Source organism: Nerophis lumbriciformis, linkage group LG02, assembly GCF_033978685.3.
Source record: "Nerophis lumbriciformis linkage group LG02, RoL_Nlum_v2.1, whole genome shotgun sequence".
NCBI classification, from domain to species: Eukaryota; Metazoa; Chordata; class Actinopteri; order Syngnathiformes; family Syngnathidae; genus Nerophis; species Nerophis lumbriciformis.
Window position 1 is genome coordinate 34,449,392 of NC_084549.2, and position 26,860 is coordinate 34,476,251.

Below are 26,860 nucleotides of genomic sequence, written 5' to 3' on the forward strand. Positions count from 1 at the left end.
TAGTAAGAAAAGTTGTTTTTGCATAATAGGTCCCCTTTAAAACATGGCAGCATAAAACCCTATCAGAACATCCCCAAATTATTGTATCCTTCTGGATTGCTTTAACGAACAATCAGCTTAAAATACCATAGATCTGAGGAGTCATTTGGTCAATTGTTCAGATAGCACAAGGAAATATTCACTGCAGATATACATATAGAAAGTCGGCTTTCTCTGTCAGCGTTTTCCTACAAAGCCATCAAAGAATGGAATAGGCTCCCTGACAACCTAAAGAACAACACAGATTTTCACAGCTTCTCACGGGCAGTCAAAGACTGGCTTTTAGACCACCAGTTCTGCTCAAACTAATAGTACCAGAAAGATATTTGGCCACATCTGATGGCTACCAGAGTACCAGCCTAATGTAACAACGCAAACTTGTCTATGTATGCAGTAACATTGCGGTATACACTTTAGCTATCGGATGATTCCCTTGTGGGTACAATCTGATGGCTGCCACACTGTATGATGTGTTGTATGGATCTTTAAAAAAACTGTGGCAATTTATATATGTTTCCACTTTAAGATATGCTGCTATAATACTGTAACTTGATGACATTGTACATTGGTTTGTAACTAGCACTTTGTATATGTATATTGCACAATTTTTGTCATTATGTAATTCTAATCTCAATATATATTTGAATTCTTCTTGTGCAATTTTAATTGTGGATGCTATATGCACCTTAAGGACTGCAGATGGAATTTAGCATGGTGTTAAATTTGGTGCAGCCATCTTTTTTAATGTAAGTGAAGTGAAGTGAAGTATATTTATATAGCGCTTTTTCTCTAGTGACTCAAAGCGCTTTACATAGTGAAACCCAATATCTAAGTTACATTTAAACCAGTGTGGGTGGCACTGGGAGCAGGTGGGTAAAGTGTCTTGCCCAAAGACACAACGGCAGAGACTAGGATGGCGGAAGCGGGGATCGAACCTGGAACCCTCAAGTTGCTGGCACGGCCACTCTATCAACCGAGCTATACCGTCCATTGTCCCTTAAATAAACAAGTATAAAAATAAATACATATACCGGTATATGGAATATTACAATACGTGAAAAAAATCCAATAAAGCTGCAAAACTTTTTAATGAAATTTAATTTCAATTAACACATATGGACATCTTTTGTAGTTACTATTTGGGCGGCAGTGGGCCAGACACTTCACCCACTTTGCTCCTCGGGCAACTCACAATAGTATACATTTGACTGAATGTTTGTGGTCGTAGTCAGTGAAACATTTGGCGCAAATTGCTGGCCACATTTCCTTCATTCAAAGTAGCTAAACATCGTAATGTGTGAATAAGGAGTGAATAAATAATAGATTTTAGTGTTAAGTGCTTTAAGGCCCAGGAAAAAAGATGCTATATAAAGCAAATCCATTTTTATTATTACTGCCAATTAGGGATGTCCCGATCCAGGTTTTTGCACTTCCGATCCGATACCGATATTGTTTTTGCATTTCCGATCCGATACCGATACTGACCGATACCGATACTGACCGATACTGGCCTATCCGAGCATGTATTAAAGTTTAAAGTTATTTAGCCTACTTAGTTGTCAGAATCATGTTGAAAAGGGTTTTAGTACTCTTGATAACAACTAGCCAGCTGAATTAGGGGAGTTTGAATAATACATAATGGTTGGTAACAAGAAACTGACCTGTTTATTCAAGGATAAACACAAAATAGACAAAATTATACATGACAAACAGAAATGGCATCATTGAACTAGGGCTGGGCGATATGGCCTTTTTTTTTAATATTGCGATATTTTAAGGCCATATTGCGATACACAATATATATCTCCATATTTTGCCTCAGCCTTGAATGAACACTTGATGCATATAATCACAGCAGTATGATGATTCTATGTGTTTTGATTGATTGATTGAGACTTTTATTAGTAGGTTGCACAGTGAAGTACATATTCCGTACAATTGACCACTAAATGGTAACACCCCAATAAGTTTTTCAACTTGTTTAAGTCGGGGTCCACTTAAATTGATTCATGATACAGATATATACTATCAGATATATACTATCAACATAATACAGTCGTCACACAAGATAATCACTTTGAATTATTTACATTATTTATAATCCAGGGTGTGGAGGGGGGCGCCGGATGTAAATGTGAAAAAGACAGCCAAAAGAGTTTGATATGAGAATAAATCTAAAGTTAAAATATAGGGTAGAAATGCACCCATTTGCAGGAAATGTAGTCTCGATTTTCAAAATTTTCTTTCAAGGCTTGCATGTCTACATTAGAACATTCTTCTTCATACTGCATTAATATATGCTACTTTTAAACTTTCATGCAGAGATTTTTTTTAAATGTCTCAAAAAAAAATCAGTGTTGACAGCTAGATTTTTGTGGACATGTTCCATAAATATTGATGTTAAAGATTTATTTTTTTGTGAATAAATGTTTGGAATTAAGTTCATGAATCCAGATGGATCTCTATTACAATCCCCAAAGAGGGCACTTTAAGTTGATGATTATTTCTATGTGTAGAAATCTTTATTTATAATTGAATCACTTGTTTATTTTTCAACAAGTTTTTAGTTATTTTTATATCTTTTTTTCCAAATAGTTAAAGAAAGACCACAACAAATGAGCAATATTTTACACTGTTATACAATTTAATAAATCAGAAACTGATGACATATGTGCTGTATTTTACTTCTTTATCTTTTTTTTTCAACCAAAACTGTTTTGTTCTGATTAGGGGGTACTTGAATTAAAAAAATGTTCACAGGGGGTACATCACTGAAAAAAGGTTGAGAACCACTGCCTTAGAGGGAGCGTTGCTCGCACGGCTGCGCTAGCATCACAGCTAACGTTAGCCATGCTGCTACCTCTCTACTCGGGGAGGACGTATACGTATGTGACGTGTGACGTGACAGTATGTGACATATGTCGTGACAGTATGTGACGTGTGTAAGAAGGTGCGCTTGCTGTCTGTGAGAAGCACAGATACAGAAAAGAGTGAGAAGAGCCTGTCGTGTAATGCCAGCAGCTAAAAGCAACTGCGTCAGAATCCACAGACGTGTGGATGTGTTGAAGGTGTGCTGGAAAATGCGGAACGGAAACTACGGAGCAGCAGAAAAGTGGAATGTATTGTAATGCCCCGCAGTGGAGAAGGAGTCACACAGACGAGGATGTGCTGCTCAATCGCTTTATTAACCAGCGGTAACTTGTTAATCGGTTGAAAGTAACGCACACACATACACGAGCTGCTGTTAGCCACAACTCACGCTCACACACCCTCTCCCTTACCGCCAACTCACACGCGCATGCGCGTTTACCAAAACCTTAAAGACACAGTACACTTATACAAATATCACAGATATTACACTGCCTCCCCCTTTATGAAGCCCCTCGCCCCGAGGGGTCAACAAGAAAATCCCTGAACCTCGGCGGTCTACGCCTCTGTCTTTGTGGCCGGCCCTGTTCTGACTCAGGTCCATCAACACGTGGCGCTAGCGGCTGAACAGGGACAACAATGGTGGAATATGGGGAACCTTGATCCACTAACTGTCCATTGCCATCTGGTGAGGCAGGCGCCGTCTCAAACTGGGGAACTTCTCTGCCTCTGTAGGGTGCCAAACGGTCTCTATGCAGGACAACCTTTCGGCCCTTAGGGGGCACTGCAACTCTATAGACTACTTCTCCCACCCTCTCAAGCACCCTACACGGACCGTCCCAATGACTGTCCAACTTGGGGCAACGTCCTTTTTTCCTTTTTGGCGTGTACACCCAGACCAGCTCGTCAGGCCTAAAATCCCGGCCCTTGCTCCGCACGTCATGGTTCCTCTTTTGCCTCAAACCAGCCTTCCCCAACTGGTCTCGTGCGAAGGAATGTGCCGCTTCCATCCGATCCTGCAACTTCCGAGCGTACTCCAGTCCTGGCCGATCCTCGGTGCTGCCTGGTGGTCTCCCAAACGCCAACTCAGCCGGTGTCCGGATCTCCCGACCCAACATCAGCAGGGCAGGGGTGCAGCTTGTGGAACTTTGAACCGCGGAACGGTATGCCATCAGCACTAGTGGAATATGTCGGTCCCAGTCATGCTGATGGTTGGCGGTGAGGATGGCTAGCTGCTGCTGCATGGTGCGGTTAAACCGCTCCACTAGTCCATCACTTTGCGGATGCAAGGGAGTCGTGCGTGTCTTTTGCATGTCCAGTCTTTCACACAGGGCAGCAAAAACCCTGGATTCAAAATTCCTGCCCTGGTCGCTGTGGAGAATATCTGCAGTTCCAAAGCGACTGAACATGCCCTCCAGTAAAGCATCAGCCACTGTCTCCGCTTCTTGGTCCGGCAGTGCGTACGCCTCCGGCCACTTAGTGAAATAATCCATCGCGCAAAGCACATACTTGTTTCCTCTGTCTGTTACGGGAAAAGGGCCCATAATGTCCACAGCTACCCTCTCCATGGGTGCTCCAACCCCTTGCTGCTGAAGCGGTGCGTGTGACCGGTCCTGGGGTCCCTTGTAGGCTGCGCACTCATCACAGCGCCGACAGAAGTCCTCCACGTCCCGCCGGTGCTGACCCCAGTAGAACCCTTGGCGCAACCGACGGAGCGTCTTTGTGCTGCCAAAATGTCCTGAGCCCGTTCCCCCATGACACGCCTTCAGCACTGCGCCCCTCAGAGTCTTCGGGACCACCACCTGCCATCTCTCCTCCCCGGTGGCCGGCTCCTTCCACGCACGCTGCAGTACGTCGTCCCTGATGCGCAGCACAGCAAACTTACTCCACAGGCCCTTGGTGCCGACTGACAGCCCCAACACGCCTTCCCAGGGTGGTCTCCTACCACTCTGGACCCATTGCCGCACTGGTTTGAGATCGCTGTCTTCCCCCTGTCTGGCCGCCCACTCTGCAGCGTCCACAGTCTCCAAAGTGCAGCATGAAGGCCCGTCAGCGGTCTCATCTCCGCGCAGTTCCTTCTCTCTGACGTCTCGCCGGTCACAGTAGCTACAACCATCAATAGCACACGGCCGCCGAGAGAGAGCGTCTGCATTGGCGTGCTGCGCCCCAGCCCGATGACACACACTAAAGTGGAAAGACTGCAGCTCCTCCAGCCATCGCGCCACCTGACCCTCTGGTTCACGAAACGACATCAGCCATTGTAGTGCTGCATGGTCGGTTCTGATGGTGAAGGACACGCCACACAAGTAGTACTTGAAATGGCGTACAGCCAACACAACAGCTAACAGTTCACGTCTGGTCACACAGTACCGCCGCTCACTCTTGTTGAAGGTGCGGCTGAAGTAAGCCACCACCCGTTCACCTTCTGGGCCCACCTGCGACAGCACCGCGCCCATACCAACATTACTGGCGTCCGTATCTACCACAAAAGGCTTAGCTGGGTCTGGAGTAGTGAGGACAGGAGCATTCATGAGGGCCTTCTTGAGCCCAGAAAATGCCTCCTGACAGTCCGGCGTCCACACGAACATCTGATCGTTCTGAAGGAGGCTAAACAACGGTGCGCCACTGCAGGAAAATCCCTTTACAAAACGCCGATAATATGAGGCAAGTCCCAAGAAGCTTTTTAGCTGCTTCTGGTCCTTCGGAATTGGCCAGTCTCTGATAGCGCTGATCTTCTCCTCCAGCGTGCTGATGCCGCTTCCGTCCACCTTGTGGCCCAGAAACTCCACCTCACGCCGCATGAAATGGCACTTCTCTGGGTGTAGTTTCAGTCCAGCTGCCGCAATCCTTTCCAGCACCAGCCTCAAGGAATCAAGGGCTGACTAAAAGGACCGTCCATGGACGAGGACATCGTCCAAGTAGACCAAGCACTCTTGCCTGGGGATGTTAGCGAGCACTGTGTCCATCAGTCGCTCAAATGTCCCTGGTGCGTTGCAGAGCCCAAAACTCATGACCTTGAATTGCCAGTGGCCCCTGGTGGTGCAGAACGCTGTCTTCTGTCGTGACTCAGAGGTGAGTGGGACCTGCCAGTATCCACTGCGCAGGTCGAGCGACGAGAACCACGAGGACCCTGAGACCAGGTCCAACGTTTCATCGACCCGCGGGAGTGGGTAACAATCCTTTTTTGTCACCTTATTCAGCGGCCTGTAGTCCACACAGAACCGCGGCCTCATGCTGTTCTTCCTGGGAACCATGACCACGCCAGACGCCCACGGACTGTCAGAGGGTTCTATGATTCCCGCCTCGAGCATGGCGTGGACCTCTCTATCAGCCGCCTCCTGCCGGATCATGGGAAGGCGACGGGGGCGCACCTTGATTGGCCGCGCATCCCCAGTGTCGATGTGGTGTTCAACCAGATGGGTGAGACCCACCTCATTTTCATTGAAGGCGAAAATGTCCTTAAAGTTCCACAGTACGTGCCACAGCTGCTCGCGCTGCTCCCCTTCGAGGCCGACGCAGTGCTTTTCCCAGATGGAGCGGACCGCTACTGTTGTGGACAGCCTGGATGACGTCGCCCCCCACTTTGGACTTGATTCTTCAGGGCGAGCGGACTCTGCCCCCATTATCGGTGGCTGCTGCGTGGTGGATGGTGTCCTCTTGGCTGCGAGCTCCCTGATTGCCTCATCCCTCTCTATGGGGGGCCTGACAGTCTCTTCCCATGTTGTCGGACTGGCGACTGCGGTGTTGACGGACACAGCCACAGTCCGTTCAGTGGGAGCGGTCAGCTTTACTCGTTGGCCACTCGGCAGAACGAGCACCGCAGACCCCAAGTCTATTACACATCTTGTGGCTTTCAAAAAGTCTCGACCAAGTATACACGGGTCGCTCACATCCGCCACCCAAGCGGAAAATGTTGCTGACAAGCCTCCGATTATGAACATAAATGTCGCTCTGCCTTTCATCTGGGCTATTTCCCCAGTCACTGTCTTTAATCTGGTGAGACTTGGTTCTAAAACGGTTCCAGCTGGAACAACGTCCGGTCTCACAATCGTGGCTGAAGATCCAGTATCCACCAGGGCTGTGCAGACCACGTCCCCAATCTGCACAAAAACATGACATGGGTCCCCCACTTCTGTCCAGCCCACAGTCACAACAGTCTCGTCACTCGAGGGCTGGTGCTCCCGGTAACTGGTTAAAGGGGTCCGTGTCGTCCGGGCTACACGGACCCTCTCCCGTTTCCCTGCTGGTCCTTTCTATTTGGACAGCGCCGCAGCAGGTGGCCAAGTTGTCCACACCCCCAGCAGACAGCAGTGCACGCTCGTCTGTCCTTCTTTTCCTCATACTGGGTTGGGCGGGTCTGCAGCGCACATACAAGTTCCTCCACCCACGCCGGTCTTTGCTCCGCTCCCTGCGTAAACGATGCAGCCGAAACTGGGCGGGAAAATGTCTCAAGTGCTGCCCCAGTGGCGATCTCTCTCTCCATAGCGAGTTCGAGTGCATCTGCCAAGGCAGTGGGGTGGGCAAGCTGGACGCGCAAGCGCAGTTCATCCGGTTTCAGTGCTTGGATGAATTGATCACGTATCAGTTCGTTTTGGATTGCGTTCGGCATTCCGATATACGCACGCCGACCCAGCCTCTCGATCCCATGAGCAAGGCACCGAAGCGACTCACCCGGTAGCCTGTCACGGTGCTTAAACTCACAGCGCAAAGAGTCTCTCAAGTCAAACTCTCCAAAACGCCTTTGCAGCGCAGCAACCAGCGCACTGTAATCTAGTCTCTCTTCCGGGTTCAGCAGGAGCAAACAGGAAGCAGCTTCTTCTGTCAGTGACAAAGCCAACTGTATTGCCCTCACCTCCTCAGTCCAGCCTGCTTTATTAGCCACAAGCTCAAACTGAATTTTATAAGCTTCCCAGCTTCCTTTCCCGGAAAACTTCAGTGTCCTCAATGCTTCGCACACAAACTCATGGGCGCCGCCATGTTTGTTTACATTCGGCGGCGGCGCATGCGCTTCTGCGTCATGACGCCGCTCCGTCATGGCGGTACTGTTGTCCATGTGGCGCGACACGCTGGCTTCACTGCGTCCGTGCTCGACGCAAACTGCGTCCGGCATGTCAATCGCACACTCTCCAGTTCCTCTCTCTACCTTCACTCGAGCGCTGCGGTCGGCGAACATCCTCTCTCCACAATGCGGGCGGCAACGGGTTGAAATCGAAGCACTTCTGACACCAATGTAATGCCCCGCAGTGGAGAAGGAGTCACACAGACGAGGATGTGCTGCTCAATCGCTTTATTAACCAGCGGTAACTTGTTAATCGGTTGAAAGTAACGCACACACATACACGAGCTGCTGTTAGCCACAACTCACGCTCACACACCCTCTCCCTTACCGCCAACTCACACGCGCATGCGCGTTTACCAAAACCTTAAAGACACAGTACACTTATACAAATATCACAGATATTACACTATTATTTAAATCGGTGCGTTGGAAAACACGGACCGGAGTTTTTTTTTTAAACCGGATCTGGATCGGCATTTTCCCATGCCTTGCCGAAACGCAATTTTTGGCAAATATCGGCAGCCGATCCGATCCAAATATCGGATCGGGACATCCCTACTGCCAATAGTAGGTTATGTGATGGCCAGGGTTTGTCTGTCTGTTAGTCAGTTCGCAACATAACTCAAAAAGTTATGACCGGATTTTGATGAAACTTTAATGAAATGTCCGAAATGGGATAGGGAACAAGTGCTTACATTTTTAAGGGGGATCCGGATCATTTCTACTATGTTACCTTTGTTTACGTTATGAGGCTCAACTTCTCTGTGTGTGTTTATTCTCTGCCTCCACCCACCTAGACAAAGAGAGTTACTGACAAGAGGGTTCACTGCGCTTATTTCATTATGTTATAGATAGCTCAAAAAGCTACTGGCACATTTTGATTAAACTTTCAAGAAATGTGAGAAATGAGACGAGAAACAAGCGAATACATTTCTCTGGTTGAAATCAGAACTTATGTTTACTATTGGGAAGTAGTTATTCAAAGATCTTTATTGTCATACCAGCACACGAGACAGGCTGAGGTCTGCGTTTTCTGAGTGCTTTTTTTTAGTTATTATTAAGAGCATATATTGTAAACCGGCATTCACCACAATGTGACTGCGCAATATATTCCATCTTTCTTATTCACGTGTGAATGTTTGCTGCTTTGTCTGGATTGAATCCTCCACAATAATCTTAAAAAGGACCACAACAAATATACAGCAAGCAGCAACACAAAGGAACATTGCATTTTATTGCCCGAGACACATTTTTGTATTTAAACGCATCCCTGTATTCTGCTATTTACCATCAGATAAGTAGAGGGAAATACAGCCTGATGCACTATGCATTCAAGAGCTACCATCATCTGAAACAAGTGAGGGACATTGGGGACGAGAGGAATTTAGAAAGATAACCCTTCAAAATTAAATTGCCAGTATTTGAGATTGGTCAGCATTGCAAGGCCGTACAAGGACAGTGGTCCATTGTAGAGGGAAAAATAGAGGCAGGTGGGAAAATGACATATTTAAGGCCTTCAAAATCTGCCAAAAAAGGCCAAATAACATGTCGGTCGAGGTCCCATGGACACTTTAAAGAACATGCTCTTTAAACATGAAAAGAAAAAGTGGAGCAAGGTATTTGTGTTTGTGCGGTCAGAAATGTGCCCTCAATTGAGAACACACACAACTGTAAATTTCAAGAATTTCTGTTGTGTGTGCAGCCTCCTCTGGCGCGACATAAAATCTTGTAATTAAATCGCAACGTAATGTTTCAGTTAAATAAACCAAGCCGAGCACAGTAAAATAAACCACAATATTTGGCTCATGGAGGAAGATGTTGTAAAATAACAGGGTTGTAACATTTTGGAATCTGAGGCCAGTGACGTACAGTGGTGGACGGGGGGAATTATTTGATCCCCTGCTGTTTGTGTTTACCTCCTTGCAAAGATACGAGCATTCCATATTGTTTATAGTTGGTCACCAGTGTTGCCCACATCTCAGGGGGGATTTTGATCCACTCATCTCTTTTCAACTCAATATTTGAGATCCCTCCACATCCATAGCCATAAAAGTACATAGTAGACCTCCTTCATATCAACATACAGAAACATTCAATTATGTATGACAGAATGTAATCAAAAACATACAAACAGTACAAGAGTAAAAGTAAAATTTGGATTGTACAAAGCTTGTTCTTTGGTATGTTGTTAAATTTAGGATCCATAAGTTCCGTTATGATTGCCAGTTTTGTTTCTTTTACATAACCAGTGTCTATGTATGTATGTATGTATGTATGTATGTATGTATATATAAATTAGAGATGCGCGGTTTGCGGACACAACCGCGGAGTCCGCGGATAAACCGCGGGTCGGGCGGGTAAAAATAGATTTTAAATAGATGTTGGCGGTTGAACCAATTCGGAAATATATATACATAGTTAAATGTTGTTACCCACATACGAAAAACGAGCAGCACTCTTTGAAACAGTCAATTATTCATCAGGCACTGCAGCACAACACAACACAACAGAAGAAGAAGAAAAAAAGAAAAAGATGGCACCGCGTCCCAGCAAGTGAGCGCTCCTTCAGCGCAGCAGGGCGCATTTTAGAGGCCAGGCGCTCTCGCATGAATCCTGGCACTGTAGATGCCATATTATTCCTGCATAGTGCTAACAAAAAAAAAAGTAAGTAGACATACGGATGGATATGTTAAACGAATTAGTCTACGTTACCTATAGGCTATACCAAATAAGCCCATGTCTAACCTATATTGAGTTCGGTCAGCTAAATAATTTTGATGGTTACGTGTTGTTTGGGCGCACTACAATGCAAAGGAATTAAGGCAATTGCGTTGTTTATTGTGGTTTTTTTCTATTCGAGATATACTACTATGTGTGAATAATTATTTGGCCTCGCTTTCAAGTGAAGCGCATCTCCGATTGGCGACAATGTAAGGCTATTTAGCCTGCTTTGTTTGTCGCGACCGTCTATTTTCATTATAATTCAAGTTTGATGATAAAGTGCAGTCTGATGGGTTTGATTTCCCCCCTTCAGCTATTTGCCTTGGCCAATAAGTTGCAGGTAATTTATTATTATTATTTATTTAATTTATTATTGTTTAAATAGAGATGACATGCATATGTTATTGTATAATTTAAGTTTGTGCGAGTGATTGACAGCCTAAGGCTTATGAGGCACATTTTTTATTAATTTTTTTATTTCAACTTAAAAACGTATGAGCCTATGCCTATGCCTACAACATAGGCTATGTGTTTATCTTTATTTTCCTGCCTGTCGTTGACAATGGAGATTGACTGATATTTTGTCATGGCTGCAGATCAATCAATAAAGGTTCATCTTTGTCGCGAAATTGTTCACTGTTTCACTGTGCACCCCGCCCTCGTCCCTATTTGAGCATTATAACGTTAACAAGTTAATATTCATTGAAATAAATTCAGAACATTTTTTTTACCTAACGAAAATATAGGCCTAGTCTTTCTAAAACATTTTTTTAACTTCTTAAAAGCCTCGTTCTGCTTGCTGCAACTGCGCACACAAAGTGTGAGGAACGCACTCCTAATCTGAGGGCATTGGCAACAATAGTCAACACTTTCTTAATGGAAATGACAATAATATTATAATAATGATAAATAATATTATCACGCATTAATATCTCTTAGCCACTAATGCGTGGCCAAGAGATATTAATGCGTGGCACGCATTGAATGTCTCTGCTGAATTGGATCAGTCTTCTTTCTTTAACAGGCAAAGGCTTTCTAACCTCACTAATGCCTTGCATCCTCTATATTAGATATATAGCAACGGGCGGATGGCGGGCGGGTGTGGTTTTGATAAAATGTTGGTTCGGATGGATGGCGGATGGATGACGACTTTTGTGATGCGGTTGCGGATGAAATAATTGCCTATCCGCGCATCTCTAATATATATACAAACCCTGTTTCCATATGAGTTGGGAAATTGTGTTACATGTAAATATAAACGGAATACAATGATTTGCAAATCTTTTTCAACCCATATTCAATTGAATGCACTACAAAGACAGCATATTTGATGTTCAAACTCATAAACTTTTTTTTTTTTTGTAAATAATTAACTTAGAATTTAATGGCTGCAACACGTGCCAAAGTAGTTGGGAAAGGGCATGTTCATCACTGTGTTACATGGCCTTTCCTTTTAACAACACTCAGTAAACGTTTGGGAACTGAGGAGACACATTTTTTAAGCTTCTCAGGTGGAATTCTTTCCCATTCTTGCTTGATGTACAGCTTAAGTTGTTCAACAGTCCGGGGATCTCCGTTGTGGTATTGTAGGCTTCATAATGCGCCACACATTTTCAATGGGAGACAGGTCTGGACTACAGGCAGGCCAGTCTAGTACCCGCACTCTTTTACTATGAAGCCACGTTGATGTAACACGTGGCTTGGCATTGTCTTGCTGACATAAGCAGGGGCGTCCATGGTAACGTTGCTTGGATGGCAACATATGTTGCTCCAAAACCTGTATGTACCTTTCAGCATTAATGGCGCCTTCACAGATGTGTAAGTTACCCATGTCTTGGGCACTAATACACCCCCATACTATCACAGATGCTGGCTTTTCAACTTTGCGCCAAAAACAATCCGGATGGTTCTTTTCCTCTTTGGTTCGGGGGACACAAGGTCCACAGTTTCCAAAAACTATTTGAAATGTGGACTCGTCAGACCACAGAACACTTTTCCACTTTGTATCAGTCCATCTTAGATGAGCTCAGGCCCAGCGAAGCCGACGGCGTTTCTGGGTGTTGTTCATAAACGGTTTTCGCCTTGCATAGGAGAGTTTTAACTTGCACTTACAGATGTAGCGACCAACTGTAGTTACTGACAGTGGGTTTCTGAAGTGTTCCTGAGCCCATGTGGTGATATCCTTTACACACTGAGAACGCTTGTTGATGCAGTACCGCCTGAGGGATTCAAGGTGTGTAATATCATGGCTTACATGCAGTGATTTCTCCAGATTCTCTGAACCCTTTGATGATATTACGGACCGTAGATGGTGAAATCCCTAAATTCCTTGCAATAGCTGGTTGAGAAAGGTTTTTCTTAAACTGTTCGACAATTTGCTCACACATTTGTTGACAAAGTGGTGACCCTCGCCCCATCCTTGTTTGTGAATGACTGAGCATTTCATGGAATCTTCTTTTATACCCAATAATGGCACCCACCTGTTCCCAATTTGCCTGTTCACCTGTGGGATGTTCCAAATAAGTGTTTGATGAGCATTCCTCAACTTTATCAGTATTTATTGACACCTTTCCCAACTTATTTGTCACGTGTTGCTGGCATCAAATTCTAAAGTTAATGATTATTTGCAAAAAAAAAAGGTTTATCAGTTTGAACATCAAATATGTTGTCTTTGTAGCATATTCAACTGAATATGGGTTGAAATTGATTTGCAAATCATTGTATTCCGTTTATATTTACATCTAACACAATTTCCCAACTCATATGGAAACGGGGTTTGTATATATATGTATATATATGTATACATGTGTGTGTGTATATATATATATATATACTGTATGTACATATACTGTATGTATACATATATATGTATACATATGTGTGTATATATTTATATGTATGTATGTAGCTATGTATACGTGTATAACTATGCATATAAGTATGTATGTGTATATGTACAGTATGTACATGATGTATGTATATATGTATGTATATATATATACATATATGTATGTATATATACATACATATATGTATATACAGTGTTTCCCACAGGACAGGCATCTATTTGTGGTGGTGTGGTTGGGGGGTGGCGGCGGCAGCGGCGATGACAAAGAAGAACGCGGAGTTGGAATATAATTACAACATTTTATGTGCATATTTATATACAGATTTGAACAATTAGTGATTCACTGAAATATATTTATTAATTGTGGTTCTTACAAAAAATATATCTTATAAAATATAAAAGCTAAAATGTCTCTTAAAGCTCTGCCCCTTTAATTAGTGAATACTAAATAATTTAACTTTAGCCTACTACTACAACCATATTATTTACCAGCAACATGAAGTGAAACAGAGGCAGAGGTGTCCTGCCACAGTCAGTCAAACTCCTCCTCCTCCTCCTGCTGCTGCTGAACAGGTCGCACCTGTCGTCCGGACTGTAGGCCTGCCTCCTCTCCAAGTCGAGCCCTTTTTGGCCGTTGAAAATATTTTTCTATACTCATCTGTGTGAAGGAGTGAACATCCAACATTAGAATTTATTACTAATGAGCAGAACCGCTCTATGTACAGTGCCGTCTAACCTTAAGCGGCAGCAGCTCAACACATGCAGGGTTCAACGTTAAGCTTTTTTTCTACTTGCCCGACTTCTCAAATCTACTTGCCCCAATATTTTTACTTGTCCTGCCTAGGTTTTTTTCTGGCTGTGTAGTGCTCATGGCTTATATCTTACTAAAATTCTTCCCGTTGACTATTTACAACACTACACAGTATTTATTATTATTATTATTATTATTATTATTATTATCTATAATTACATTTAAATGGCATTGCATACATGTAAAATTAAATGCTATTTCACATTATTTGACCAGTAGCAGTTATACCCATCTGAACAGGTCAGCCACCTGTTTAAAGCCCGATCACAGTTGAAATCTTGAAATGAAGGGCCTTTAATGGCCAAAACATTAACCTGGACAACATTTTAACAGCTGGTTGGCTCAGATTTGATTCTTTTCATTGCATTCACATGCTGCAGTGGACAGTGGACAATTTAGCTTCAGTCCATGTGTGTTTATTGACAACAGGGTTATAACCTGGACACGTTAGCTCGTCGGTATGAAAACACGTGACTGTTACTACGTGCATGAAGCAGCGTCAGGCTGCTCACCGTCAGTGAAACGCTCGGTGAAATCGCGGATTAACGTTAAATATATGACGAGCCGCGAGCGATGCAGCTATAACCTATCTACCTATAACCTATATTACCCTCGTATTTTGATCCCGTCCGTCCGTCCGTCCGTCCGTCCCTCTTCTTCTTCTTCTTCTTCTTCTTCTTCTGGCCCACCAGGTGAATTAAGTGCTATTGGCGGAGTTACAATGCATAGTAGGCTACCGCCACCTACTGCACCGGAGTTGTAACTACAAGCAACATTCACAGACAGTCCCATTGCTTTTATGAGCGGTCGAGCGAGTCAAAAGCCAAAAAATCCATTTGTGGCGGACGTAATTATTTCGTGGCGGGCCGCCACAAATAAATGAATGTGTGGGAAACACTGATATATACATATATGTATGTATATATACATGTATATATATATGTGTGTGTGTGTGTGTGTGTGTGTGTGTGTAATAGAGCGTTCATTCTTTTGTATGGCACTAAAAATACAAATTTAACATTGAATTTAATTTCCCTACTGCAATTGTTTCAATAGTGACACAGATAACAAACATATACAATAAATTACACTAGCAAAACTATAAAAACAAACAAAACAATGTTGTTGGTAGACAACGAGATATGTCCTACTTCATTGATGTTAAATGCTCAAATTTAATATAATTGATGATAACCCAGTGTGTTATCCATCCCTCCACAGTTTCATTGAAATTGTTTATGTACTTTTTTTGCATAAGACTGCTACAGTACCAGGACTGTCAACTTAGTGGATGTCTTTGATGTTGTAAATCTGTCGATGTCATGTACCTTACGTCAAGAAATTAAAAAAATGCTGCGTGCAAAGAAAAAGATGCTACTGTGTTCCAATTGATCGACCACCAATGATCATTGGCCAATTTTTATGGAAAAGTTTGTAATTGCCAAATGCAAATCAAAGCATTTCACTGCTGATCACAAACCAAATATCATTTATGGCTCAATGGTCAAAGAATAATTTTCTTATGTGGTGACTTTAATATTGACTTATTGAACCCTAACAAGCAAACGTCTATTGATGACTTCATTGATACAATGTACAGCATCAGTTTATATCCTAAAATCACAAAGCCAAGCAGAATCACAGGACACTGTGCCACGCTTATTGATAATATTTTTACCAATGATTTCAATAATAACACTACAAGTGGTCTACTTATAACCGATGTTAGTGATCATCTGCCAGTTTTTACAATATATGATGGAAACTACAAGAAGAACATGGAAGACAAAAGGACATTTCGAAGACTGTGCACAGAGAAGAGGATGATTGCTTTCAAAATTGAGCTACAAAAGCAAGATTGGGACAATGTGTACAATGAAAATGAGGTTGATGAAGCATATGAACATTTCTTAAACACGTTCATAATACTCTATGACAAACATTGTCCATGGATACAACTCAGTAATAAGCAGAGAAAGAATAATCAACCATGGATGACAAAAGGATTAAAACATGCTTGTAAGAAGAAGAATACACTATATAGGAAATGTATAGCACAAAGAACTACAGAGGCAGAAATTAAGTACAAAAAGTATAAAAACAAGTTAACATACATACTACGATCATGTAGAAAAGAATATTACAGTGAATTAGTGGATAGGAACAAAAATAATATGAGAGCAACATGGGCCATTCTCAATAAAATTATTAAAAATGGCACTAAGAGGGACTACCCTCAATACTTCTTAGACGGAAATAAAAAAAATTACAACATAAAGGAAGTAGTTGAAAGCTTCAATAATTATTTTGTAAATATTGGACCAAAATTGGAAGAAAGGATTCCAGACCCAGTTTCAATTGAGGACTATACTGATACCATAGAGCGAAATCCCAACTCCATGTTCCTCAGTAATGTGACACAGGAGGAAATAGTTACAATCGTGAAAAAATGTAAATCTAAGACTTCAACTGATTGTAACGGAATTGATATGGAAACGATAAAAAATGTTATTGAAGAGATCTCAGGACCAATAATGTATATTAGTAACCTATCATTTCAAACAGGTAAATTTCCAAACAAAATGAAAATAGCTAAAGTTGCACCAATTTACAAGACTGGCGACAAACATCAATTTACAAACTATAGACCTGTTTCTATACTTCCACAATTTTCTAAAATCATTGAAAAACTGTTCAATAACAGATTAGAGAGTTTCATAAATAAAAATAGAACACCAATATGGATACAGAGCTAATGTTTCAACTTTGATGGCTTTAATTGAAATTATAGAAGAAATTACCAATGCAAAAGATAGTAAAAAATGTGCGGCAGCAGTTTTTATGGATCTAACTAAAGCATTTGACACAATTAATCACAATATTTTAATCAAAAAACTAGAACGATATGGCATCAGAGGGTTAGTCTTAAACTGGATAAGAAGTTATCTAATGAACAGGAAGCAATACGTGAAGCTAGGCGAACACACGTCTACAACGCTAAATATATCCTGTGGTGTACCTCAGGGATCAATACTAGGACCTAAATTATTCAATTTCTATATAAATGACATTTGTAAAGTTACAAAAGATTTAAAGTTAGTATTATTTGCGGATGATACAACACATACTACAAATAATAACAGAAGAAATTAACAAATTAAAAAGATGGTTTGACAAAAACAGACTATCGTTGAATCTCAGTAAAACTAAAATAATGCTATTTGGTAACAGTAGAAGAGAAAGTCAAACACAAATACAAATAGACGGAATAGAAATTGAAAGAGTAAATGAAACCAAATTTCTAGGTATAATGATTGATGATAAATTGAACTGGAAATCTCACGTAAAAAATATACAACATAAAGTAGCAAGAAACACGTCAATAATGAATAAAGCAAAACATGTTCTAGACAAAAAATGACTTCATATTCTCTACTGCTCACTAGTGTTACCATATCTGAGTTACTGTGTAGAAATTAGGGATGTCCCGATCCAGGTTTTTGCACTTCTGATCCGATACCGATATTGTTTTTGCATTTCCGATCCGATACCGATACTGACCGATACTGACCGATTCTGGCCTATCCGAGCATGTATTAAAGTTTAAAGTTATTTAGCCTACTTAGTTGTCAGAATCATGTTGAAAATGGTTTAAGTACTCTTGATAACAACTAGCCAGCTGAATTAGGGGAGTTTGAATAATACACAATGGTTGGTAACAAGAAACTGACCTGTTTATTCAAGGATAAACACAAAATTATACATGACAAACAGAAATGGCATCATTGAACTAGGGCTGGGCGATATGGCCTTTTTTTAATATTGCGATATTTTAAGGCCATATTGCGATACACAATATGTATCTCGATATTTAGCCTTAGCCTTGAATGAACACTTGATGCATATAATCACAGCAGTATGATGATTCTATGTGTTTTGATTGATTGATTGAGACTTTTATTAGTAGGTTGCACAGTGAAGTACATATTCCGTACAATTGACCACTAAATGGTAACACCCGAATAAGTTTTTCAACTTGTTTAAGTCGGGGTCCACTTAAAATGATTCATGATACAGATATATACTATCAGATATATACTATAATCATAATACAGTCATCACACAAGATAATCACATTGAATTATATACATTATTTATAATCCAGGGTGTGGAGGGGGGCGCCGGATGTAAGTGTCAAAAAGACAGCCAAAAGAGTTTGATATGAGAATAAATCTAAAGTTAAAATATAGGGTAGAAATGCACCCATTTGCAGGAAATGTAGTCTTGATTTTAAAAATTTTCTTTCAAGGCTTGCATGTCTACATTAAAACATTCTTCTTCATACTGCATTAATATATGCTACTTTTAAACTTTCATGCAGAGAAGGAAATCACAACTAAAAAAATCACTAATTTTTTCATACGGTGTTGATGTGGAAATTTTTGCCTCAGCATTTTGATGGTGTGGACATGTGGCACCGAATGGAGACAAGCGTCTCGACAGACGTCACAATATTTGAACAATGATGACGAAAACTGTTTTCTCTGTCGTGTCCGTGTGTCGAAAATTGTTATGCGCTTATTTTTTTATTTGATTTTGTGCGTGGCATAGATTTGCTATGCGCAGAGGACGTTTAAACAGTGTGCAATTGCACAGGCGAGCACCTTAGAGGGAGCGTTGCTCGCACGGCTGCGCTAGCATCACAGCTAACGTTAGCCATGCTGCTACCGCTCTGCTCGGGGAGGACGTATACGTATGTGACGTATGACGTGACAGTATGTGACGTGTGTAAGAAGGTGCGCTTGCTGTCTGTGAGAGGGAGACACAGGAAAGAGTGAAAAGAGCCTGTCGTGTAATGCCAGCAGCTAAAAGCAACTGCGTGAGAATTCACAGACTTGTGGATGTGTTGAAGGTGTGCTGGAAAATGCGGAACGGAAATTACGGAGCAGCAGAAAAGTGGAATGTATTATTTAAATAGGTGCGTTGGAAAACACGGACCGGAGTTTTTTTTTAAACTGGATCTGGATCGGCATTTTCCCATGCCTTGCCGATACGAAATTTTTGGCAAATATCGGCAGCCGATCCGATCCAAATATCGGATCGGGACAGCCCTAGTAGAAATATGGGGAAATAACTACAAAAGTACACTTCATTCGTTAAAGGTGTTACAAAAAAGATCAGTTAGAATAATACATAATGTTGGATATAGAGAACATACAAATCCTTTATTTATTGAATCAAAGATACTGAAATTCCACGACATAGTGAATTTGCAAACAGCTAAATTTATACACAAAGCAAACTATAACCTGCTACCCAAGAATATACAACAATTATTCTCAAAAAAAGAGGAGAAATATAATCTTAGAGAGAAATGTAATTTAAAACATTTGCACGCACGTACAACACTTAAGACATTCAGTATATCAGTATGTGGAATTAAATTATGGAATGGATTAAGCAAAGCAATCAAACAATGTACTAATATGATCCACTTCAAGAAACTCTTCAAACTTAAAGTGTTTACAAAGTACAAAGAAGAAGAACCATGATAAACATTCTGAATTTATTTAATTCATCCATTCTTTCATTCTTTCACTCTCAAAATAATCTTACTTATCTCATCATATGAAATGTAATTTACTTCACCAATTATTATTTATTTACTTATTTTTATTGTGATTACTTATGGAGTATATTGTGAATAAATTGAGAACAGGAAGTGAACAAAAGTTTTAGCAACTGTTATGTAAAAGAAAAGGGGTAGGATTAAATAAGCTCTGCTTCTTCCTACTCCTTTTCGAACATGTTGAAAAGAGAAACTGGAGATTGTGATGTATCATGTTGTATGCTTGCATGTTCGAAATAAACTCCAACTCAACTCAACTCAACTCATACATTGAAGTTTGGTCAGTTTGTTGACAGGCGAGTCTACTAAGACTGCTAGCAGCTACAATACAGCTAACTGTTTGTGTATGTTTATACTCAATGCAGAGCGGCCGCTCTAAGTTCATATCAACACAAATGTGGCAAATAAACATTTCCTTCAAGTTTCAATATAACTGTAGAACTGGAGAAAGAGGCTGACAATGCGACACATTGCGCAAGAGCAGCAGACGACAAGTAAACATGTTAACGCTAAGCTAGCTTGAAACAACAGAACAATAAGTTCTTAGTTCACTCATAGTTAAAGTAAAAGTACCACTGATAGTCACACACACACACTAGGTGAGGGGAAATAACTCCATTTAACATGACATTTGACCCATCCCCTTGTTCCACCCCCTGAGAGGTGAGGGGAGCAGTGAGCAGCAGCGGAGGCCGCGCTCGGGAATAATTTTGGTGATTTAACCCCCAATTCCAACCCTTGATGCTGAGTGCCAAGCAGGGAGGTAATGGGTCCCATTTTTATAGTCTTTGGTATGACTCGGCCGGAGTTTGAACTCAAACTTTAACTATCCTGTAGATTTAACAGTGTTACAGCAGAAAGTTGTCAAGAAACTAAAAGGGGGATTAAAAAGAGTCTAAAGTGGGAATCTTATTACAGCAAGATGTGCATGTGTGCTTGCTCTGTTGCTGTGTTGAGTGCCAGACTTTCAGTGATCACAACAATGGTGGTATTAGCTGATCTAACATTCTTTTGTATCCCGGAACCAAACCACATGCATTTACATTTTCTACCTACAATAAATTGTTTCTGAATGCTTGGGGAATTCATTTGAAAAAATTGTTGGAACACTACAATAAAGAACAATTTGCTCCAAAAATAATTTAAATCTACAGATTAATTGAAAAAAAATGATCGATAGATTATACGATTCAATAAATAATCGTTTGCTGCAGCCCTACTGCTAACAAACAAACAAATGGCTGTTGGTTCGTTGATACTGGTAAAGATGAGTATCGATGATCTAAAACTTCAGGATTAATGTTGTTCATTGTTAAAACAATCGTGTTTTAAACAATTGCCTTTGAACTTCCCAGAGGAAACAAAGCTCATGTGCAAACTGAGTTTGGTTTTAGCCTAATTTGTGATCACATAATAACTTCAGGATTTATGAACAAAATCCCAGATCGTCCCATGGTGTGTCACTTCGCCAACATAGCATTTGTAAAAACAGACCCCATCTTTATTTTTTCCTCAAGGATACTTTGACATGATTCAGCAGAACTGATGTAACCAATGAACTAATGATATATTAATTCACCAACACCTTACCATGCATTTTTTTCACTCTCCATGATTTTCTTTGATTTATTCAGGATAGGGCTGCTTTTACTTTTGCAAAAAATGTTAGTCATTATTTTTTTTGCTTAGAATTTAAATTGGAGTTTTCTGGTACCGTTTTTACATGCACATACACTATGTTAAAGGCCATGTGCTAACATTTTAATGCAGCCACAGTATTTTTTAATTAATTGTATTACTATTATTAGACTCCTCATTAAGTTGTTCTGCTTTAAATAAAATCCCAATGTTTTTTCTATCATTGCTAACATTTGTCGGAGGTTGGTCGAATAAAATAAATGAAAAGTATCCATCATGGTGCTCACTCTATCGTACATCTGTGTACTTAATAAATACAGGTCAAACTTAATTAATATGATATCTTCTCTCACAAGCTGATGAATGATAGCCAACACATCTTCGCTACCAGGGCGAGTTGGCACAGTTGCCATTGACAGGACAGGAAGGTGTCAGCTGTCATGCTGACAACAGTGCAGCAGGATTTCTTCAGTGAAATGGCAACATTTTTCTGTGATGAACGTTAAGTAAAATTTAAAAAAAGTGACACTAAGAGATCATTTTTGGTACCTAGGATCTGATACCCGTACTCAACGGTACCAATTCCTGGTACTGTTGTGAGTGTTTGTGTAGTAAATGTTAGCTGTTTAATAATAAAATCCCATTTTTATTTAACATTTAACATTGAGCTGATAATGTGCTTTCCAGTTGTTATATCTTGATTACTTACACTTCTGAGTCTCATTTGCAAGTGTTATACAGTGATCCCGAATTGATTCCAGCTCTGAACGTGGTCCATCCATCCATTTTTTTCCGCTTATCCGAAAAGGATAAAGGGTGGAGTGTGTATTATATTGTAGTGTATTATCTATTGAGTTTATTTAATGTCAAAAATGTACATAGTTTAAAGTATGATCTTTTTTTTTCAGGCAAATTGATGCACTTTAAATCGTTTCTGTTAAAGACTAAAACACAATGTTAATGATGCCTTTATTGTATGTTCATCTATTTTTCTTTATGTTGTTGATGTTTTCTTTACTGTGTATAAAGATACATTGTTACGCAGAAGTGTACTTATAACAGCTTTAGAGACAAATTATAATTTTCATAGTTGCAGCGGAGAGTGGGGGCGCAACATATCTTCTTCTTCCTGGGGAGGCGTAACAGAAAATAACTAAGAAGCACTGATTTTGTCCAGAAATATGTAGAATCCCTGCCTTCTGCCCGAATGCAGCTGAGATAGGCTCCAGCACCCCCCGCAACCCCGAAAAGGACAAGCGGTAGGAAATGGATGGATGGATGGGTGTTTAAAAAAATAAACAACAAAAAACTTACTGTACATAAATAATCAGTGTTGGGTTACTTACTGAAAACCAGTAACAAGTTACTTTATTTCAAAGGTAACTCAGTTACTTACACCAAAAAGTAATGTGTTACTGTGAAAAGTAACTATTTAGTTGTTGTTTTTTAAAATATATTTTTTAAGGCTCTCATTAATGCCCTTTTAGCCTTCATTTCAGTACTGTTATTGCACTGGAGAATAATACAATCTGTTGATCAACTTGACATGCATTTGCATCACTGAACTCTGCTAAGCAATGTGGTCTACATACAACACACCAATTTATTCTGGGCCAGAACACAACTATTTTAAATAGCTGCAACATAACATACATAAGTAACAAACCGCATAATAACAACATGTCACAACATTGCTGAAAACCTGGTTTCACCCAAGAAAGGGACACATGACATAATTATATGTCATGTCACTATATACCGCACACATACTGCTATACACACGCCTAACCAGGCATTTTTTCTCTCTCAAGGAATTGTGAAATAAAATCATGTATTCATGAGATCAACACTGTACTGAAGCCCAGAACACTACGCATTTCCCCACTTTTAGTTTAGAGAAAAGGAAATATTTGCCTGGCCCACTAGGATCCCTCTTTATGTTTGTGAACTTTATAGTCTACACATTTAGAGTGATGTGATAATCGAACACTCTAGAAGTCTAGAATGAAAGAGTATATAAGCGAATTGACAGAGTGCTGAATGATGAGCAGAGGCAGAGTTTGGAGTGTTTTCTTTAGCTTGCTTTCCATTTTTATGTGCTCACTGTCCACTGTGTCCAGGAACTTGGAAAATGTTTTCGTGCCATTTGCCGTTGACGCCCGCTATCATGCTAATTAGGTGCCTGAAAGCGGGTGACTCCACTGTAAAAATAGCCTGCATGTCTTCTAGCACATACGCTGCAATGGCTCTATCAATGTTGTCCTGGCTAGCAGTCCCTCCGTTAAAATCCTTAGGTGGTGGTGGAGGTGGAGGTGAAGTGGCATCGGAGTCTGTGTCTCTCTTTACTAGCTTTGTCGAAGCATGTTGCTTTTGTAGCTGTTTCAGCAGATTTGAATTGCTGTTTTGGGCAGTAGATAGGATCTTTGATCCAAGACACAACTTACATTTAACTAAAATTGTCTTTTCTTTGTGCTCGACAAAAAAAAAGTAGTGAGAATATCTCCATGTTAAGAAACTCGGCTTCGGCTCCGCCATGATATCTTGTTAGTAAACACAGACACACACCCCGCCACACACACACCCCCACACAGCGCGCCTCTTCTCTTCCTTGTGACACAGGAAGAATCAGAAGGACGACACCGCAGCTCTCTAATAAAACACACTCAGATCCTCTCAGTTTCTAACCGATACTATATAAAAAATAACGTAAAATAACGCAGTAACGCATCATGTAGTAACGGTATCTGAGTTACTGAATATAAAAAATAACGCATTAGACTACTAGTTACCGCCGAAAATAACGGCGTTACAGTAACGCGTTAGTCCCAACACTGTAAATAATACATAGGAAGCTGCGATGTAGTTAAGCCGCAATATCTGAAGCACAATGTGACAAAGGTGACTTTATAGTAGATTTTACTTGCAATTGTGATTCCAAGTCATTTGATGGCAGAGTATAGGCTACAGTGTGTTGCCTTGTCAGGAAGTTGAATGTGCCAGTGTTGTCTTTAGTTGCGACCTACACTTTGTTGATACTATAAGTATTGTTATTACAAACGAGCTGTTTAATTGTAACATGCATCTTAGTTTTAGTTTTGATTACAATAATTAGCCGTGTTGAAATTGCCATGAGGGCAGCACGTGGCAGAGGGGTTAGTGTGTCTGTCTCACAATACGAAGGTCCTGGGTTCGATCCTGTGGAGTTCGCATGTTCTCCCTGTGACTGCTTGGGTTCCCTCCGTGTACTCCGGCTTCCTCCCACCTCCAAAGACATGCACCTGGGGATAGGTTGATTGGCATAACTAAATTGGCCCTAGTGTGTGAATGTGAGTGTGAGTGTGAATGTTGTCTGTGTTGGCCCTGTGATGAGGTGGCAACTTGTCCAGGGTGTACCCCGCCTACCGCCCGAATGCAGCTGAGATAGGCTCCAGCACCCCCCGCGACCCCGAATGGGGACAAGTGGTAGAAAATGGATGGGATGGATGGAAATTGCCATGTAAAATCGCTAATGTTAATCATTAGCATGTATATGGCAAATCCATTATAAATTAACATCAAGATAATGCATTTTTATGAAGTTTGGAATGTTTTCTATTAGGCATACTTGCTTTGTTGATTTTAAAAATTGCTACATTACTTAGAGGCAGTTTGGCTCAGTCTGCTAAAAGTGCTGCTGGAGTGTTTGTTGCCCAGTCTTCAACTGGATGTGACGTCACTTGAAACAAAAATATCAAAATATAGTACCGTTTGATTTTACATGATTCGATACCCGGTAGTACCAATGACATTTGGTTGGTATCTATTGAGTACCGAATTTGGTAATGTTTTTTTCAATGTTTTGTGCAGCCCTAACACCGGTTGACAGAGGTGGGTAGAGTAGCCAGAAATTGTACTCAAGTAAGAGTACTGTTACTTTAGAGATGTATTACTCAAGTAAAAGTAAGGAGTAGTCACCCAAATATTTTCTTGAGTAAAAGTAAGAAGTATGTTGTGAAAAAACTACTCAAGAACTGAGTAACTGATGAGTAACCTGTTCGTTTAATGATGACGGCAACAAATAATGCACAAAAACATAAAAATAGCAATGAGCAAATTCAGAGCCAGGAATATCTTTTAACTAAACTAAAACAATAATATATATTAAACAATAATACATCAAACTAAAAAGAAATAAGGCAAATTGAGCCACAATAACTTAACATCACCATAGGTTCAGTACGCATTGATTGATTGATTGATTGAAACTGGTATTAGTAGATTGCACAGTACATATTCCGTACAATTGATCACTAAATGGTAACACCCCAATAAGTTTTTCAAAGTTAATCAATTACTTAATAAATGACCAAGTCGAGGTGATCTACCTCATATATACATATACATACACACACATATCATATATATATATATATATATATATATATTTATATACTTACATTTATATATACAGTATATAATTTATATTTATTTATTTTGCCGTTTTTGTTCACATGTTAAAGGTGTTTTAATGAATATACATGCATGTTTAACATATAGATTCCTTTCTATAAGTTCTATAAGTTGGTGTATTACCTGATTCTGATGACTTGCATTGATTGGAATCAGACAGTAGTGATGATAACGTCCACGTTTTCAAATGGAGGAGAAAAAAAGTTCCTCTTTTCTGTCTAATACCACATGAAAGTGGTTGGTTTTTGGCATCTTATTTGTCCAGCTTCCATATTCGTGTTTATACACTTTACAAGAAATACATTGGCGGCAAACTCCGTAGCTTGCTAGCTTGTTTGCGCTGGCTTTAGGACTCTTATTTTGTTAGCGCACGCGCGATGGAGCGGCACTTTTATTGTGAAGACAGGAACTGTGCGGTCAGTCTTTAGGCTTTTGACGGGAAGTATGGTTGAAATAAAAAAAAGTGTATTTTTTCCTTTACACTTTTGATTGATTGATTGAAACCTTTATTAGTAGATTGCACAGTACATATTCCGTACAATTGACCACTAAATGGTAACACCCCAATAAGTTTTTTAACTTGTTTAAGTCGGGGTCCACGTGTGACGGTCATGTGACCGCCTGGCTCTGTTTGATTGGTCCAACGTCACCAGTGACTGCATCTGATTGGTGAAACGGAGTCAAACGTCACTAGTGACTGCATCTGATTGGTGAAACGCAGGCATGCGATAGATCCTACTTTGAAGGTCTGTCTGACAAACCAAAACAAACAAAGCGTGCATTAACAGATCGATAAAA

General features: G+C 40.7%; 1 protein-coding gene across 1 annotated transcript in view; it reads left to right on the forward strand.

The window, feature by feature from the left end:
• Window positions 1-26,860, forward strand: part of cdh23 (cadherin-related 23) — a 626,035-nt gene that overhangs the window by 37,146 nt on the left and 562,029 nt on the right. The gene's annotated exons all lie outside the window — the stretch shown is intronic.